This window comes from Lepisosteus platostomus, chromosome 5 (genome assembly GCF_059453375.1).
Source record: "Lepisosteus platostomus isolate fLepPlt1 chromosome 5, fLepPlt1.hap1, whole genome shotgun sequence".
NCBI classification, from domain to species: Eukaryota; Metazoa; Chordata; class Actinopteri; order Semionotiformes; family Lepisosteidae; genus Lepisosteus; species Lepisosteus platostomus.
In genome coordinates this window covers 37173460-37186506 of record NC_142615.1, presented here as the reverse complement: position 1 = coordinate 37186506, position 13047 = coordinate 37173460, and the positions used below count along the sequence as shown (strand labels likewise).

The 13047-nt window shown below is 49.2% G+C and overlaps 2 non-coding genes and 1 pseudogene across 2 annotated transcripts; 1 reads left to right on the top strand and 2 right to left on the bottom strand.

Annotated features, from left to right (window-relative positions):
* Window positions 1–2164: 2164 nt before the first annotated feature.
* Window positions 2165–2253, bottom strand: trnay-gua (transfer RNA tyrosine (anticodon GUA)). Its single transcript is given in 2 exon segments — window positions 2165–2201; window positions 2217–2253. It is a non-coding gene; the product is annotated as a tRNA-Tyr (tRNA).
* Window positions 2254–2999: 746 nt separating this feature from the next.
* LOC148666088 (histone H4-like) lies at window positions 3000–3305 on the top strand (annotated as a pseudogene).
* A 306-nt stretch (window positions 3306–3611) lies between these two features.
* On the bottom strand, window positions 3612–3667 carry LOC148666087 (U7 small nuclear RNA). Its single transcript, XR_015939049.1, has one exon. It is a non-coding gene; the product is annotated as a U7 small nuclear RNA (small nuclear RNA).
* Between the last annotated feature and the right edge of the window lie 9380 nt (window positions 3668–13047).

Below are 13047 nucleotides of genomic sequence, written 5' to 3'. Positions count from 1 at the left end.
TTTCTATAGCTTTCAGGTGCAGTTCATTTATATAAAAGAATGTAAGTGGTATAAACTCAACAAGCCAGATGGCAGTCGAACCCATAATTTTCTGACACGAGGCCTAACGCGTTATTCATTACGCCACTGACCCTGCTATTATAGTGTTAAAAAAACGCGTTTTCTACGTCTGTTTAAAAATCACTAAAAAAGACAAAGGGCTTGTGTGTTGCGCTAAAATTCTGCTTCATTTCGAATGCAAATAAAAACCGTTTTGTTCCGTGAAATCATACATTTGTCACATCCTTCATACTATACTTCTCTCTTGTATTAGTAAAGCATTTTGATTTAAACTGAACAATATATTGTAACGCAACAAGGGCGCATTAGGTCGGCCCCCCACCGTCGGGGGCTCGAACCCGGGACTCCCATGTCTGTCTGCTGCAACCCAGCCCGGTGAGCTGAAGAGAGATCTCCCCACAACCCACGGGCTGTGGTCCTGCTATCACAGGGAAGGGCAGTGACGTCACCTGCTCTGGTACACCGGCTCTTACACAGTGCCTGTCGGCCGTAAGCGTTACACTATGAAAGGTTTCATCTATACACTTACACATAATAAGTATACGAATAAATACTCGGAAGAAGCCGCAGCTCAGGTATTAGAGAGATTTAAAATCGGATCGGAGGATTTAGAGTCCAGACTGCAAACCAACAGCTGACACAGGTCTTTTATAGAACTGTTTTGATTTCCTCTACTTTGTCCCCGTGACGTCATTGTCCTGCTCGCAGCCGAGCCCGACACACGTCTGGTTTCTGTCGCTGGGCGCATACCCTGCGGTCCATGCGGGTCCTGATACCCCAGTACAATGACGGGGACGCTAAACTGTAAACAGGTGCCGTCCTTCGGCTGAGACGTAAAACCAAGGTCCTGACTCTCTGTGATCATTCAGGAGAATGGTGGTGGTGGCGAGGAGTCCCCATTACCTGTAAAGCGCATTGAGTGGAGTATCCAGAACAGCGCTATATAAGTGTAAGCAATAATGATTATTATTATTATGTAAAATGCAATAAAAAATAAAACAAAATATCAAACTTTGATTCAAAATAGATTAATATAAAACTGATAAAGCTAATGCTTTTTTCAGGGCTATATCTACTTTTTTTTTTAAAAAAAGCGAAGTCTGTCGCGACTGAAAGTTAGAGAAGGTATACCAGCGGGTGCCTTCATATCGTGAGCGTCAGTCTCGCCCGTAGCTGCGAGAAGGTTAAAAGCGCACAAGTGATTTGTCTTTCGTCAAAGTAACTGCCGGAGCAGTAAGATGCAGAGCACAATCCAGCAGCTGTAGACGATGTTCGGGGAAGAGCTAATTCTGTTTTCAGCACAGGGAGTGAGAATGAGCTCAGTCCGGCTCCCAGCAGAATCCATCCTGGTTTGGTTACAGTGAGTCTGAGGCTCTTTGGATCGTAACGTAAAAAAAACAATTGCTCACATCGTGTGACTTCCACGACAGGAAGGAAAGATATCACTTAAAAAAATCAGAACTGAAGATTTGGATCCGGGGCCTCATACTTATAAAATTATTAAAATAATAATTATCAAAATATCAGATTGTGTTTCTGCAAAATTTCGTGCACAGTACGCCATTTTTATCTAAAACAGTCACAACGAGGGCTTTACACGCAGTCTGGGGTATTTTCCCCTTTTATATTTTTGCCACTTTATATCGAACCTGTTATACTCCCAGAAGTGCACAGTAGCTTGTACTTAATAAAAATGTACAATTCACCGCTGGTATAAACAGATGTGTGCCGTGTTTGCCTTTGTAAGCATTTGTTTAAAAAATAAGTTCACAATACGATAAAAACACAGAAAGCACAAACTTTATAATACAACGATACAAAATCAATACCAAATCATTATGCCAATTAAGTAACTATCCTTTGAAAACAGAGAACACCTTTATATCTACAAAAAACTTGACATTTGTATGTATTTTTGAATTACAAAGCAGACAGTGTAGTCCCTTAATTCAAAGATCAGATCTTGGCAAAAAAAAAGACAATCAGACGTGGGCTGAATTCGGAACAGGAGCCTTTGCTTAGTCGATTATTGAGCTTTTGATCAATGTCTGAATAAAACAGAGTCGCTTTTTTAACTCTTTGATTAAATTACATGAAAAGCACCTTCCTTCGAGCTGGAATCAAACCAGCGACCTAAGGATTCCCTGTTGACTCCACTACAGTCCTCCACTCTACCAACTGAGCTATCGAAGAGATGTGGTGGCATTGCTCTCTGGCACATACTGCCCAATGAAGTAAAATGTGAAATGGGTGATTTAAATCCCACTTCGACATCAAGTTTCCAACTCGTTTCCTTAGTCTCATTTACCTTGAATTTAAGCCACGAACCAGGATTCTACTGTATAAACTTCCAGGGATATTACAAAATGTTTGATGGGGCATCAATCATTCCAGGCGGAAATTGATTCCTTTTTTTTCTCGAGGGATCATATTAAACATTTCATTAGTATCGAGAGGAGGATCACCAGTAGACACAAAACAAACAGTTTCTTTCTGTCTTTATTAGAAAGTAGCGTTTGTGCTACATAATATTTTCGTGGAAATAAAGAAGTTGTAAATTTTAAAAATTTATATTTGAATCGAAATGTGGTTTTGAGTTAAATATTAGCGTGTTCATGTAATTAGTTTGTGTTTGTCATTACTATATATATTGCCATGTTACTAGAATTTGTAACTGAAGTTTACTAGTTGTGTTGTTTATGATGATTAGACATTTGAATACAATATTGTATATAATGTATAATTTGAACTACATATTGTTCAGGTGTGAATAATTGTATATTTTAAGAATACATTTCTAAAACAAATCATTGGCTTTATTTACTAGTTTCTACACCTATAAAAATCTTTCTTTGATGTATAATAGACATCAAAGAAAGATGTCTATTATACATCAAAGATGAGCAGTGTGTGTCGTGTTCACAGCTGATAACTAGAAGATGTCTGGAAGAGGCAAAGGCGGAAAGGGACTCGGGAAAGGAGGTGCTAAGCGTCACCGTAAGGTTCTCCGCGACAACATCCAGGGAATCACCAAGCCCGCAATCCGCAGCCTGGCTCGCCATTAGGGAGTGAAGCGGATCTCCAGGCTGAACTACGAGGAGACCCGCGGGGTGCTGAAGGTGTTCCTGGAGAACGTCACCTACACAGAGCACGCCAAGCACGCCAAGAGGAAGACCGTCACTGCCATGGACGTGGTGTACGCGCTGAAGCGCCAGGGCCGCACCCTGTACGGCTTCGGAGGCTAAACAGGAGCGGAGCTTCACTACCGGACCCCGACGTATAAACCCAAGTGACACAGTGACATTTGTCACTGCTGAGGTTGCTTTATGGGTCTATTTTCTATACTTTGCTGATCAATTGGAAATCAAATGGCAAAAAAGACCCGTTCCCGCACCTAAGGTCAAATATTAGGAATCAAAACTGCTTGAGTGTATGGAAGCACACAGCTTTATCAAGATTTCCAAGTGCAAGATCTTTTTATTCATAAAAGACCCTATTTATGTTGTATGAGAAATATTAATATTAATACAGAATCCTTTTTCACCAAATAAATGGGGTTCCTGACTTCAGAAAGCCTTCTAGACAAATACTAAAAGAGCAAAAATTCAATTTGGTAAATGAAATGAAAACACATACCCTACCAAACCTTGAGTACAGGCCATTCAGGATGATAATACAAAACCATTTATAATTCAACAAATAAAACCTGTCAACTGGTAATCACCACTTATCATAAAAAAATAAGTAGCAATACACAGTAGGGGACTCTTGGGTGCAAGTTAAATCCATGCAAGAAGGGGTTTAGTGTTATATTTCCAAATCAGATATGCAAATGAGAGATTTGGCCCAGCCAATCTCAAAGCTCCCATGGTATGGAATGGAGCTGCTCCCCTCTTCTAGTTATTCACACTGGAGTTAGGTTACATATTAGCACATTTCATCTAACAGTTGCTCCAGAAACAAAAACGTAAACAAATGATCTGGAATGTGACCACACCTATGAGAATGTAGTTCAACAGATAACTTGTAAACCTTGTCATAAGATGTTTTTTGTTCTACAAAATATACTTTATTCTGCAAAAAAAACATCTCAAAAGGAACATCTCACACATATTAACACTCCATGTAATAAAAAACAACGGCGGAACGGAGATTGATTGTCCGTTATCAATCTTTGCGAGTGGGGGCGGATTTGCGCAATTAAGAGAGTCCCTCCAAATCTACCACTTGCTATTGTCCTTTAATCTCTGTATAGGGCCCAAAGTCCATTCCAGCGCTCCCTCGCCGTGGGGAAACCCCATTTGGCGACGTGGTGCTTCGTCCTCCTCCTGAGGTCCGCCAGGATCCTCTTCTCCAGCTCCCTCGCCCCCCACTTTATGTTGTGCCGGATGAGAGTGTTCCTCACCTTCCACAGTCCTTGTTTTGTGAGGGACAGTAGCAGCCCCCACAGGTCCTGTGTCCCCTTGTCCAGTCCGGTGGGTGCCAGCCCCCAGCAGAATGTACTGGTAACTGAGCACTGCATCCTTTCCCAGGAGTTGCATAATGTTGTCCATTCTGCCCCACACCACCTTGGCGAAGAGGCAGCTCCAGAACACGTGCTCCTGAGTCTCCTCGACAAAACACGTGTCCCGGGGGCAATGCGGATTCCTGGTTAGCGAGTGTCTGTAGAGGACCTCTCTGGTAGCCAGTCTCTTGTGCACAGCCATCCAGTTGAGGTCCTTCAGTTGGTTGTCAAGTTCTTTGGGCTGTGTCCTTTCCCAGACTTGTCTGGGAACCTGCAGCCTTTCGTCAGCGACCAAATGCCCCCTCACCTCTTTGTACAGGGCTCTGTGGTTGGCCTCCTGCTCCACTTGACAGCGTGGGTGTAGAACTTCGGTCGCCTCTCTGCCTTGGGCCCAGTGTTTGACCACTGGACCAAGTGCCTCATCGGGACGGAGAGCCACAGCCTGACAAAGTACTGGTACTTGTGCCCAATGGGCTCCTGCAGCGCCCGACAGAGGTTGCAGTAGAAGATGCAGTCGAGTTTCAGGGGGAAATGTGGGACATCTCGAACCACTTCCTCGACCGGCTGACACATCCGGTTTTTGAGTGATGTACTCGTACTTGCCGCCCCAGACGAGGCCGAAGATAATCCCTTGCAGCGCTCGTCTGAGTCTGGCCGGCAGCGGGTACACCACCGCCAGGTAAACCAAAGCCGGCAGGATGTCTGCTTTCAACACCATCACTTTCCCTGTGTAGGACAGCGACCGCGTTTTCCACAGACCCAGCTTCGCATTCACCTTGGCGATCCTCTTGTTCCAGTTGTTGGTCTCGTTGTCCTGGCTCTGGAAGGAAACCCCCAGTATTTTGAGGGGCTCCGTGCAGAGCTTGAGACCCTCCGGCGCTGTCGTCCTGTGCTTCCAGGGCCCGAAGAACTTCAGTTTGCTCTTTCGGCGGTTGAGTTTCGACCCCGAGGCTCTGGAGTATTGCTCCATGACCTGCAGGGCCCTCCTCAACCCCCTGTCCGACCTCAGGAACAGCGTTGTGTCGTCGGCATACTGGGAGATCTTCAGGGTTTCCCCCGCGCCTCCCGGTATCTCCAGGCCGTGACAGGGTCCCGTCTCACCGTCTCTGCTAAGGGCTCTTGAAGAGGAGATGATGCCCTCCCTCATGGTGTCTCCGAGTTTCCCCCGGCGGAAGATCCACTTCCACCAGATCTGCCGCCAGGGTGTCCCAGAAGCAGGTGTAGAATTCCTTGGGGAGTCCGTCCGGCCCTGGCACCTTGCCATTCTCCATGGACAAGAGCGCCGCCTTCAGCTCCTCGGCCGCGATCGGACCCTCCAAGTCCTCCCTCACCTCCTCCGGTACTCGTGCCTTCAGCTCTTTCAGAAAAGCATCGCCTGCCTCCACCTCCGTCTGCTTTTCTGAAAAGAGCTCTGTGTAGAAAGCGGTGGCCGCTTCTACCTTGTCGCTCTTGTCCAGCACTTCCTCTCCATCTCCCCGTCTCAGGCCGTGGATCACCCTCTTTTTCTGAGCTCCTCGGACCTGATTGAGTTTGCGGAGCCTCTCCTTCAGGTCCCGTGCCCGGGCTGAATTGAAGGCTCCTCCCCCGTTAGCCGAGCTGTACTCCTCCTCTAGTTGTCTCTGGAGTCGTGCAGCTTCCTTCCTCTCCCTGGCCGCCTTCCATCTACAGTACGTCTGCGCCAGGGTTCGGGTCCTGTCTTTCACCGACTCCCACCATTCCACCATGGAGCTGTAGCCGTCTCTCAGATCGACCCAGCTCGCGTAGTCTTTACGGAACAGTGCCTTGAAGTCGTCTTCCTCCAGTATCTCCCGGTTCAGCTTCCAGTACCCACGACCGAATGCTGGCAGGTTGGTGTTAACCACCACCGTCAAGCGCTTGTGGCTGGATTACCACTCCGGGGACACCGTCGCCGACTCCAGGGAGCAGGTCGTGTGCAGAAAGATGTAGTCCAGGCGGCTGCACACTCCCCGGGAGTTTTTCCATGTCGTTCCGGCGTCGTTAGGGCGGCACCGTCTGAAACCGTCTACCAGGGAGAACTGCTTGAGTAGCGACTCCAGCTCTGCCGAGCTAGCGTCGCTCCCCTTCTCCCGGTCGACGTTGAAGTCCCCGCCAAGCACCACCTGTCTGTTGGTGGTGCAGCAGCTGGCCAGGTCAGCAAACACTTCCTTCCGGATAGAGGGTTCCGTCGGAGCATAGACGTTAATTGCTCTCAACTTCTGCCCCCTCCAGTCGATGCCTGCGACCAGGATCCGGCCCTGCACCACCGAGAAGGAGGAAACCAGCGTCATCTCTGGGTTTCTGAGGAGGATTCTCACTCCGGAAGAGTGGACCTCTCCTACGCTCCAGCATGATTCTCCCTTCGTCCATTCCCTGGTGAATGTCAGCTTGTCGCTTTCATCCTTCAGGTGGACCTCCTGTAAGAAACAAACTGAGAAAGACATTGAGACCAGATCATGAAAGACTCCCCATCTTTTCACCGGGTCTCTTAGCCCTCTCACGTTAGTTGTTAGAAAGGTAAGTTTCACAATCATGATTAAGCAAGTGAAAGTTGAACCTCCTCTCTTTGTGCTTACAGTGGAAAACTTGGGAGTCTACATCTGGGCACTGTTTAGCCTAGATGTAACTCCTCTCATTCGGGTCCTGGGGGGAATATGCTGGGCTCCCTCCAGGTCTCGCTGGGGACTGAAAGGTAAACATGCTGGACAGGTCCAGCCCTACCATCAGTCCCAGCTCCAGGGCGGCTTCAAAGTAATCTTGTCTTCCTCGAGGATACTCTCCGCCACCGCTTCGGGAAGGCTTTTTTCTTCCCTTTCTCCAGGAGTTTCGGGGACCTCCAGTTGCTCCTGGGCCTTGGGGGAGGGGGGCTCCACTTCCTGGGCTGCCTCTTCCTGTTGTTCCTGGGCCTCAGGGGAGGGGGTTCCGACTTCCTGGGCTGCCTCTTCCTGTTGTCCCTGGGCCTCGGGGAAGGGGGTAACCTCTTCCTGGGCTGCCTCCTCCTGTTGTCCGTGGGACTCGGGGGAGGGGGGTTCCGTTTCCTGGGCTGTCACTTCCTGTCATCTTTGGGCCTCGGGGGGGGGGTTTCCATTTCCTGGGCTGCCTCCTCTGGTTGTTCCTGGGCCTCGGGGGAAGAAAGTTCCGTTTCCTCTAGGACAAGGAAGCGGTTCTCCCTTACCACTGTAGGAAAACCGGCTCAGGGACGCCAAATATGTAAGAAAACCGGCTCAGGGACGCCAAATATGTAATCATAGTGGCTCTCTGAAGGCACCAGTTCTGTAGGGTTTGGGCATTTACTGAGACAATTATTAATTGTAGCAGTAAATCACAAAGTTGATTCTTTTGATGGCTTTAGAATCCAACCATGCGACATAACTCAAACAACGCACACACACAGGTACTAATACACGAGGATACATTTATTAATACATAAAATATGCATGTAAACCTAACAGATCTTATCGAGAGGGTTATCAGAATACAAAAGGTATATATTCAGTCAGTTACAAAGTGTTACACATATCAAGAGGACATACGTTCAGTATATCATTCATTTAGACCGTTTCGTAAAGTGATCTTGGTTACAACTTCTACTTTAGATACTCAAAACAAGTACATAACTCTTAGGAATTAAATTGATATCAACTGGTTTGGATAACAATTGAATTCTCGAGCTGTAATGCAGTGAAGTTGAATACTCATCCAATCTCTGGGGATTCAGATCTCCTGCGGGCACAAAGAAACAGTTGCAGGCTGTTGCTGTCCAATCTGCGCTCTCTGGCTCGGTGCCAGGCTGTGCTGTGCGGCTTGCGACGGAGCGCTGCTGATGCCCGCTGGCCGGCTAGTTAGTGTTGGCTTTAACTAGCAAAGTTTGTGCACAGGAGAAAAGATGACTGTGGGTCCCAGCAAGTCAGGAAGAGGACCGGTTCGTTCCTGATGAAGAGCTAGTTCTGAATAGTGATTCAGCTGTCCACAGTTCCAACCTGTTCACGAGGCCTGCTGCTGGTTACTCTCTGGCAACCTCCACTCTAGACTCTTAGAACAAAGGAAGGTTCTGGCACTCGGACACACTGGCCTTTCCGTGGTTGTCCGGGCTGAGTCTCAGGATGGTCAGGAGGCGCTCTGCGAGAATGTCCTGCCCTTGGGAGCCTTCTGCTCCTGGGCCGTCCTGCCCTGGAATTCTCCTTTGAATTCCCTTTAGAACAGTCCACAGAATCCTCTCCAGAATCTTACTGAATCTTACTGAATCTCGTGTTGCCTGTTTTTACCTGGAGGAACTTCAGCTCATTGATTGGCTGAAAGTTCCATGGGCATCAGAGTCCCACGTGGGTTACTCGGCCCTACCAGTCCCTGATTGGTTGATCAAGGTGAGATATGAGTCACTTACTCCTGACACTTAGGAATGCAGTCCAGATGTCCAACTGGCACTCCCTAGACAGATAGGCGCCAATGGGTGACCATTGATCATGATAGCCAGGCTTAGCTAAGTGCATCCCCCTTTGGGAGCTGTCCTTATCAAAAGAAAACATCTTAAATCAGCCTGCATGAATAGTTTCTCTGTGGCTGCACCACAGAGATGAACAGAGAAATGGGGCCTCATTTGGGAAGCTCAGAAACACTTAATTCTGCCTTATTATTAAGCCTCGCTGCTACACCACTCTTTTCTTTTGTCCTTCCGTAGGTGGATCCTCTTTCCCTTCTTGCTGGGAGTTATCCAGGGCCCTTCCTCCGGTCAGCCATTTTGTCCGTCGTCCTGGCGGCCATCTTGAGGCACTGGTGCGGCTGGGGTGTGGCCTCGGCAGTTTCGGTTCTCTGCGGGGGAGGTGCGGGTTCTTTGTTCTCACCTCTCTCCCTTTGTCTTGAGACCGGTTTCTGCTGGTCGGCTTCCACCACCTGCGCAAACGAAGGTTTGCTTACCTTGCATTAGTGAAGGAGGTGTCCCTCGGCGCCGCATCCATCGCACTTTTTGGCTGCCCGGCAGGTTTTTGCCAGGTGCCCCTCTTTGTTACAGTTGTGACATCTGACGATGTCACACGTGTTCTCCTTGTGGCCGGACTGTCTGCACTTCTTGCAGAAATCCGGCATCCTGGGGTAGTAAAGGTACCCCCTGTCGGCTCCGATGTTGAAGCGGGCCGGGGGGTGCTGGAAACCGTCGACGCCCTCTAGGTCCTCTTTCAGGAGGACTCGGTACTGGCGTTTGCCGTACCAGACGCCGCAACTGTCCCTGATCTCCGTCGGTTTGCCCACCACAGTTACATACCTCCCTAGGTACGCTGTTACCAGTGCCATTGGTACGTAGGGGTTGTACGTGAGGATTGTGATGGTCCTCTGGTTTGTCTTCCTCATAGGCTCCGGCCTGAAATCAGAGAAACGGGGGTGCTTACCTTTTTCTCTGATCATTTTCGTTGCCTTTTCATATGAGGCGTCCGTGGCTATGTAGGCCTCCATGTATCTCTCTGCCTTGTTGTCTTGCAGGCAGTAGAGATCTCCGGCCACCAACTGCAGGATCCCTCTCAGGAAGGTAATGAAAAAGGATTTCGCAGTTGGCATCGTCTCTGTTTTCTTGGTCCAGTGGAACCGGATCAGTGTCTTCTTGTCTGCCATCTGGAAAGGAGAAAAAAGAAAAAAGGAGAGAAAGAGAGAGAGCAAGGTCCTGTGGAGAGGAGGGTTTAGCTGCTAAAGGAGCAGCGAGTGAGCCCTGGACTTTGTCCTTGTGGGCAAAGCCCAGCTAGGTGCAGGCGCAGGAGGAGAGAGAGAGAGGGAGCGGATAGCGCTTCTGAGTCTCGAGGAAGAAAGCAAGCACCGCGGGCAGGCCACGAGTACCTACTCCCAGCCAAGAGGCCAAGGAGGTGGAGCAAGAGAAAGGGGGAGGGGAGAGGAGAGAGCAGAGAGAGAGAACGTTGCTGCCGGATCCCACCCAACTCAGCTGCTGCTTGGCCTTAACCCCCTAGGCTCAACCTAGGGCGATACCAGCTCAAGCACTCTTCAGGATCTTCGATCGCCTTCTAGAACTTTGGAAAGACAAGAACTGCGGGCATGCCACTTGAACTTGATCTTAGCCAAAAGGCCGATAAAATTGGATTCCAGTTCACTGGCCCTGCAAAACTTAGTTCAAGACTTTAAACTCTCAGACACATATAGATGTATATATCCCACAACAGCAGGATATACATGGTCATGGAGGAATAGCAGCTCCAGAATTGACTATTGCTTTGTCTCAGAGAGCGTGAAAGTTGTTGGGGTCACTCTTCAGCCTGTCTTCTTCTCAGATCATCAGGCTTTAGGGTGTAGAGTGGAACTCCAGGGCGGGACTGTCTTTGGCCCAGGCCTCTGGAAACTCAACACAAAGCTGCTAGAGAACGAGGGGGTAGTATCCCGCTACAAGGAGAAACTATCACAGTGGCTGTCCTTGGAGTGTCTGTACGGGTCAGTAAGAGAGTGGTGGGAGGAGGTGAAGGTGAGGACAAAGGCTTTTTTCATGGCTGAGGGAAGGAAGGCTGCTGCCAGACGGAGAGGAGTGCTAGCCAGGAAACAGAGGCAGCTGCAGCGTCTCTACACGATGCTGCACAGTGGCTTCGATGTGCTTGAGGATATCACCCTTTTAAAAAAGGACGGAGCATAGCCGAAGAAAGCAGTCGAGGAGTGCTGTTAAGAAGCAGAGTGCAGTTCTTGGAAGAAAATGAGAAGTGTACTCGCTTCTTTTTCAGGAAAGTGGTAGGCTCCAAGTCTGTCATGAAAAGTGTAGTTGATGAGGAGGGAAGAGAGAGTACAGAGCTGAGTGCTATCCTCTCCTGCATCGAGGCCTTCTTGTCACGGACGTCCAAAGGGACTAACTGTGGGGAGCAGGAGTGCGGAAAAAGACCCATATGCGTAGCGGCGAGACGGGAAAAAGGCCCGGGCTCATTAGTGCAAAGAGTTCAGGAATGCCGTATAGAAACCTGTGCCCTCAGGGAGCGGACGTGGGGCGCCCTGGTGCTAGGCGGGTCTCAGGACATCCGAACGTCAGTGCTGAGCGAGGACAGAGTGCAAGACCCGGAAATATATAGCCCAAGGGAAAGAGAGGGACAGGAAGGACAGCAGACCAGGAACTAGGGACAGGACAGAGAAGGACCGCCCTCTGGCTGCAGAGGGCGTGACACTTCTACTCAAGACTGTACAGCTCTACAGAGGTAAAGGATGAAGAAATTCATTTTTTTACCTCAAAGCTAGAAAACGTTTTGAGTGAAGAAGATAGGGAAGTACTTGAGGGGGATTTGACAGTAGAAGAGCTGAGAGGCTATGGAGAGCTTACAGAAGGGGAAAACTCCGGGTGCTGACAGGCTCCCTAAAGGGGCGTCTGCTTTTACTACTTGCACGAATGAAGGCAAAAAAAAGCCAATCCATGTGAACGAACGGCGCTTTACAGAGGAGTACTGCCTGACTGGATCGTTGATGAACGACAGAGGTCACTCCGACCTCTTCTCGGTTTTCTTCAATGACTTACTAAGGATCTTCTTCACATTCGCCCATGCAGGGGAAGCCAGTTACACCAAAGCAAACGCAGGAAAGTGCAATTCAAGCAGAGACCAGGAGAGACTTGTTTACACCGAGAGTGGGCGGAGAATGGAACAATGCGCCCAGCCCTGTTGCTGGAGCCGATTCTTGATGAGATCTTGGGCTCACTAAGAAGCCCCCGCTGGATGCTAATCTTTCTGTTGTTCTTGCAGGTCCTGCACTGCATTTGAGCCAACAGAGCTCGTCCTGGTCTGTCGGCACAGCCCAATTGGGAATGATCTGCTCCGTGTACAGAAGGAACGTGCATTTGGTACAAGAGTGCATGAAGGCACCGGAAATACATTGGCAACAAATGACCGGTCGCTCAAGACCTCTGTGAAGTACAGGAGCGTGCAAAACGATGCTGTTTCCGCCCAGTCTCGAACCGGGGACTTTTCAGGTGTTAGGCTGACGTGACAGCCTCTACACTACGGAAACCAGCAGGGACTGCTGCTGGTGTCTCGCTTGCATTTCAGGCTGAGAAAGGGAAGCGTCACTTTAGGAAGGGGGTGCTGCAGAGAGGAACAGAGGGCTCCATGAAACAAAATGCTGAAACCCGGGATCGAACCAGGGACCTTTAAATCTTCAGTCTAACACTCTCCACACCCACCTGCTCCAGCCTTCCTGTGTTGCGGCATGAGCGCACCAAGAGGAGCGGGAGAGTGTTGCAGGAACGTCACTCAGAAGGAAAGCCACCCAGGTGCGCCCTCTGAGCTCTGTCCAGTGCATCTTCCTCGCATGGACTCCTGCCTGCGACGGGCAGGAAACAATTAGCAAGAACAGAACAACGCCCCATGGGTGTCTCATAACCACAACTTAAGTTGTGAAAGGTGCAGGTGTGAGGGGTTGACGGGCTACTTTGGAGCAGAGCTTGGGCGGAGGGGGGGCGGGAAAGCAGACAAAGACGTGACACCTCAAGGTCTGCACGATCACAGCTCTCCGCCGACCCAGGCTTC